The 6,727-nt window shown below is 22.7% G+C and overlaps 1 non-coding gene across 1 annotated transcript; it reads left to right on the forward strand.

Annotated features, from left to right (window-relative positions):
• The first annotated feature begins 617 nt into the window (after positions 1-617).
• Positions 618-689, forward strand: Trnap-cgg. The gene has a single exon. It is a non-coding gene; the product is annotated as a tRNA-Pro (tRNA).
• Positions 690-6,727: the final 6,038 nt, after the last annotated feature.

Below are 6,727 nucleotides of genomic sequence, written 5' to 3' on the forward strand. Positions count from 1 at the left end.
TATATAACTAATAAGTATAGTATAATAATAATAATAGTCCGTTACGTTTTACTTTTACTTATATAATATAGTATAGAGTACGTAGTAGTAGTTATGTTAATTAATATATATATATATATATATATATATATATATATATATATATTGGAAGTCTTTTAATTAAGAGTACGAATAATATAAATTTATTAAAAACATTAATATAATATAATATGTTTCATATAATAGCATTATTTTTTATAAAGTATATTCAATGATAAAAATTATGTAAAAATTATGTGAAAGTTATAAAAATATCTTATCATACAACGTGATGATAAAAGTCTAGAAAATATTTTTAACAATAAAAGAAACATTATCAAATAGAAAAGATAATGAAAATAAGAAACACATAATCTCACACTTTAAGAAAAGCAATGAATGGAATGTTTTATAAAACGATATGTTCCGTAATTCAAAGAGAAGTTATATTATACGGATATGATATCTAATGATATGTAACTAGTTCAAATACATTAAGTCAGTTAAGTTTTTATTGAATAAATAATGTTTTCTTTTAGCTATTAATGATTTTGTGATTGCGATTATGTGGAAGATCAAGATTGAAAAAGTTTTCATGAGGCTCGTTGGTCTAGGGGTATGATTCTCGCTTCGGGTGCGAGAGGTCCCGGGTTCAAATCCCGGACGAGCCCACAATTTTTTCTTTTTGCATTTTATTATTATATGCATGTTGAAAGAAGTTATTGCATCAATGATATTTATGCAACATGCTTCAAATTATAATATTAGAAAGAAAAAATTGAATAGAGAATAGATAGTTACACTAGGAATAATAATTACAGAGAAAAGCTATATTAAAATTAGTTATGAAAAAAAATATTTGACAGATTTTTTAATGACACATGTAGTCATATAACATTGATGCAATAAATTCTATATTACTAATTAAATAGGAGAACAATAAGTAGAGATCAGAAGTCTTAAAATTCCTCAAAATTATAACGTTACAAAACAATATTTTTAAATAGTATTCAGCGATCAACAAAAAACATAAAATAATTATTTTCGCTTTCGCGCATTTCTTTGTCTAATATTATAATTATTTTGTGATTCAGCATTGCTAATATATTTGCATTTTAAATATGCATTCTAAATGTAAATGCGAACGTCATTATGTCTTTTAAATAATAAATAAATCGCAAACCTCATTTTAATACTCAAATGTCACGAATATATTTGAATATCTATGAACGCGTTGACAAACTTGACCGTGAAGTATATTGTATTTTCCTTATAACTTAATCGTCAATTTTGTGTAATTTTTGAGATACAAGTAAAATATTTTACTATTTATAACTCTAAAACTATACGAGATTACCGATTAAAAATTATAATAAGGAAAAGATAACATTAGTTAAAAAAAATGTTTTTTTTTTAATTATTTTGAATTAGACAAGATGTTTCTTAGATTATTTTTTAATGCTGAAAACGATGCTGCAAATTAAATTTCACCACGTTAGATTTCTGAAACAATTGAGGTTTAATATTCAAAAAAATAACTTTTTTGCATATTAAACCTCAATTGTTTTTTGCGTTACGTGATATTTTTTGTAAAAAATATTAATATTATCTTAAAATTTTGATCAGAGATCATGAATGCATTGTTTATCTCCTATAAATACTTATAATTTTTTTTAAATTTCAATGTCTTGCTTTTTAGTTTTTAGCCATTGTTATGATTTAATACAAAGTTTTTCCAAGATATTAAATTTTTCTCCTATGAATGGAGTTACACATAATTATTAGTTTGTGTTTGATAGTAATTTATCGTCATAGATATCGCTAAATATACATATACATGTATCAGCAGGATTGGGCATGTATTTGAAATACTTTTATTTAAAACATACTATTTGCAAATACAAACGTATTTTGCATTTTTTATTTCAGCGGATTAAATATTATGTATTTTATATTTAAAATCGAAAGATTGAAAGTTTTTTGTATTTTGTAATTCAAACAATAAGATTGATTATCAATGTTAGTATTTGAAGTACAAAATATTTTCAATCTTTTGTTATTAATACTGAAATATAAAATACAAAATACTTTTATATGCTTCCATGAAATACAAAATACAAAATATTTTCATGTACTCCGAACAAACATAAAATACAAAATATAATTGTCTTGCGAATACTATTTTTCAAATAAAAATATTTCAAATACATGTCATCATCTACAATAGCTTTGCAGCCTTGCACATATGTATATATATATATCGCCGATGAATAAATCATTTATAATTAGTTTGTGACCATTGATACATAGTGTAACTTATAAATACTTATCCTCATAAATATTATTGAGAGTATGCATACGTATATAATACACATGTACACAAAGCCTCATTTTCTCTAGGTCGAATATTTAAAAAAACGAATTTTTAGAAAAAAAATGTTTCAAACAAAAGTTGTATTTGTGAATGTATATTGATAATTACAAATTAGAAATTGTGTATGATACTTCATCGTTATGAGCGGAAAATTTTTACTATCTTAAAAAGACCTTGTATTCAAATCCTTTATAATAGCTAAAAAAAAAATTGAAATAAAGAAAAATGCATTTTATAAAGAATAAACAATATATTTGTGATTTTTAATTAGATTTTTAAGATAATGTTAACTATTTTTACAAAAAAATGTCAAATCGTTAATAAAATTATCGTCAAAAAAATTATATTTTGGACAATAAAACCTTACTATCTTAGAACCTGACGTGCTGGAATTTTTTGGCTTATGGCATTGTTTTCAGCATTTCAAAATGTATATAAAATTAGTTCAGAGTTTGAAGTAATTTTTTATTGTAAACTAGTGCAATTAATATTCTCACTATAATATATTGTATTATTTATATAATTTCAATATATTTATAAAAGTTTAGCATGTTATAAAGCACGCTGTTATCAAGTGATATGTACTTGGTAAAAAACAAATACTTAATTATTTATTTAGTTTATTTTAGGAAAAAACATTAATTTTTGCAGGATGAATTCTCTATTAAATATATAAAATTTATAAATATTGCCATAATAAAACGAAATGTAATAGGTAATAATAATTAAGTTAATTTTTAGTAAAATGTTATGTTTTAGTAAAATTTTAGTAAAATACATGTAAATGCATGTAATGACGTAGAATACAAGACCAGAAACAAACGCAAATTATTTTTAAGAATGTTTAATATCTATTTTTAAAATATTAAGAATTTAACAAAAATTTCACTGGTTGTTCTATTATTATTTTTGAATGTGTATATAAAATTTAAACACAAATTTTTTCATTGGTTTAAAAATTATATAATGTTATATAATGTTTTTGTACCATTAAAATCTTTAAATGTTATTAAGTAGTGACTGATATTTTTTTTAGCTGATATTTTTTATTAGCTGATATAAGCTAATAAAAAATTTCTGGTTGATACTAGTTATTTTGATTAATTATTTAATTGATACTTTTAACTGATATTTTTATATTTTGATTAATATTATAAAAAATGTTTTTCATCTTACATAAAATTTCAAACCGATAATTTTAAATATTGCGTTGCGAATAAATTTTCAATCTTATTAGTATTATGTAAGAATGTGTAATATAAGAATGTTTATTACAATACGTATAATATATATGTACACATACAATAATAACAAAGTTAAAATTGCTCTTTGATTCTTTAATATTTTTCTCATTTATTACAACATAATTCGAAAGTTGTCATTTCTAATTTGTTTGCAAAAAAGAATGGAAATAAAAAGAAAAATATACAAGGCTACAGTAATTTTTTGAATTATAAGTTAACTTTAAATGCTTATAAGTAAAAAACCATTTTATTTTTAGAGCCTCTATTATTATTTCTGGATTTTTTTGAACATTCTAAGACGACAATCCTAATACGAAAATATCGAAGCTGTAATAATTTTCGAATTACACACTATCTTTAATTAATTATAATTCAAAAACTATTGTAGCCTTAACATTTTTGTATTAGGATTTTCGTTTCAAAATTACCTCAAGAATATGTTAAGAGGGAATTTGATAGTTGTGAGACACCCTGTCTACTTTAAAAGTACATACTTTAAAAGTACCTCTATTTCTTCACAATTAATTATTACATCAAAATTACATTTCAAAATTAATATTACAAAATTTTAATGTGATTCAAAATACCCAAATATATTTCCTGGAAAATTTTCTTTTCAAGTTGTATATTTGTTATTTGTAATAAATGAGAGATATATATATATCTATCTTTTAATTATATTAATATAATATGTAGTTTTTGAATTATCATGGTAAGTTCACAATAGAATTACAATTAAAAGTTAAGACAGTAATAGGATAAAAATTGTCAAAATTATTATTGACAAAAGTCCAATTCGAGCTGTAGAATATGTCAAAATAAAAAACAAAACATAAATTATTTCTTGTATTACTTAATGATTAATAGATTACGATACATTAGTAGTTATAAATTGTAAATATTTTACATAATAAGTGTCATTCACAAGATAAAATTTTAAACTGATAAGACTTTAATATATTGCGAATAAATTATTAGGTGTATGCACAGATGAGAATATGATTAACTATTTCATATTTTAATCTTAGATAATTTCGTGAGAAATTATAATAAAAATGATAAGAAATAAAGATAATACAGAATATATAATACAGAGTACATAATACAGAAATAAAGATAATATAATACAGAGTATATAATATAGAGTATATAATACAGAAATTATGATAAAAGTTATTAAATTTTCATTTTTTTATAAAACAAGAAAAAAATCAAAAGAAAAGAAAAAACAAAAGAAAAACCGATAAGCCATTTTATGTTTTAGAGAAGAACAACTTTCCTGGCAAAAATTTTTAATGAAAGATTGTGCTTATATTTGTTTATAGAGAATTATAGAGAATTTTGTCGATAATGATATTACTGTTTATGAAGAGTTTCATTGTGATTCATCAATATGATTATACTGTTTAGAAGCACATTATAACACTCTTCTTTATTGACATAGTAATATTTTATTACTAATACTTAGAAATCTGTAATAAAAGAAAGACTCGAGACTACGTCATTAACAATTCCATGTTTAAATTTCCATCTCATAAATAATTCAATAAATATTTTAAAACTCAATGAAACATTTACTTAATACTTGAGTAAACTTCTTATATAAACTTTTAATGAACATACTTATATAAACTTTCAATAAACATATTAGTTCGTTAGGTTTAAGTGTTTATCAACTGAAGATATATAAATTATAAAGTTGTTCGAATAGTTCACATTGCATAGTGAAGCAAACTCTCTTCTACTATACAGCAGTCTACTCTTATTGCTTTGAAAATATAAACAAAAAGGTATAAAAATATACAATCAGGAAGAAACACATCGGGATAAATATAGCTTAATAATATAGCTTATAATATAGTAAATTTTGTATTGACACATTTTATTCATGTCTAATTTATAGTACCTTCGAATTTATATTAAATGTATCGTTAATATTTTGTTTTGAGAGAGAGACACATTGTTTTGAACAAATATTTAATTACTATTAATGAAATTTAATTTTTTTTTATTAGTGTACGCATTTCATTTAGCTGATTCTTATTTTCTTGGTATGTTTCTTCTCGATTGGTTGGATATTTAAAAATTTCATTACATAGATATAAACTTATTTTACACAAAAAGAATATTTTAAATTGAATAAAGAATAGACTCTATATAAAAAAAACTCGTTATAATGAATGTCAGTAGTACACATTTAATTAATATAACTAAATTGCAAATTTATAAATATAACTATTATGAACTACTATTGCTCTTATGTACCGTCCAATTAGAATTAAAGAAATGAACAGCCGTTTAATTATAAAAAAAAATAGTTCATCAGTTGAAGCGAAAGAACATTTTCGGAGCACTAAAAGAATTGCTTTCTCGTTCGGTAAATATGATTACGGAGAAAGCAAGTGAAAGTTTTTTGAGTGGCGGTATTTAATATTAGAGAACGGTATTCGATGGAAAACACTTTCGGATCATCCATCAACTCGTGCGTTTATCTCGAGTCGTACAGATTGATCATCAGTTAAATTTTTGTCGCTATTGTGTCCGATTGTGTCCGATGACAGCGAGATACAAACCTCGGATCTAAGTGAAAGATTGCTACTTTACGATGTTTATGGTGATCATATAGTGAATTTTCCTTGTTCTGTGCAACGTGACGCGTAAATTATACAGGTACGACTTCCATAATAGATCGTGAATGGAAATAATACTTAGAAATAAAAATATTTGTCTTGAAAATAGAAAGAAAAATTTTATTGGGAGACTCTCACGTTTTTTATACGAAATTTTTCTCTTCACTGTTAAATTCATAACAAATTATATTTAATTTGAGTTATTTTTAATAATTTTTATAATTCACCATTATTCCCACACTCATTATGTCGTTAATTTAACTAATTAAAGTAATACTGGTTTTAAGCAATTTAAAAATATATATAAAATATATTGATTCAAATTTAATTTATTATTTGTGCATATATTAATATAGACATTTATTTACTTCAAAATCAAGTAATTCAATTACAGAAATTGATTTACATTTTGATATACATTAATAATACGTTTGTTACTCATGATGTTGTTGATTAGCTAT

The sequence above is a fragment of the Atta cephalotes genome (genome assembly GCF_000143395.1).
Source record: "Atta cephalotes unplaced genomic scaffold scaffold00057, whole genome shotgun sequence".
Classification (NCBI taxonomy): domain Eukaryota; kingdom Metazoa; phylum Arthropoda; class Insecta; order Hymenoptera; family Formicidae; genus Atta; species Atta cephalotes.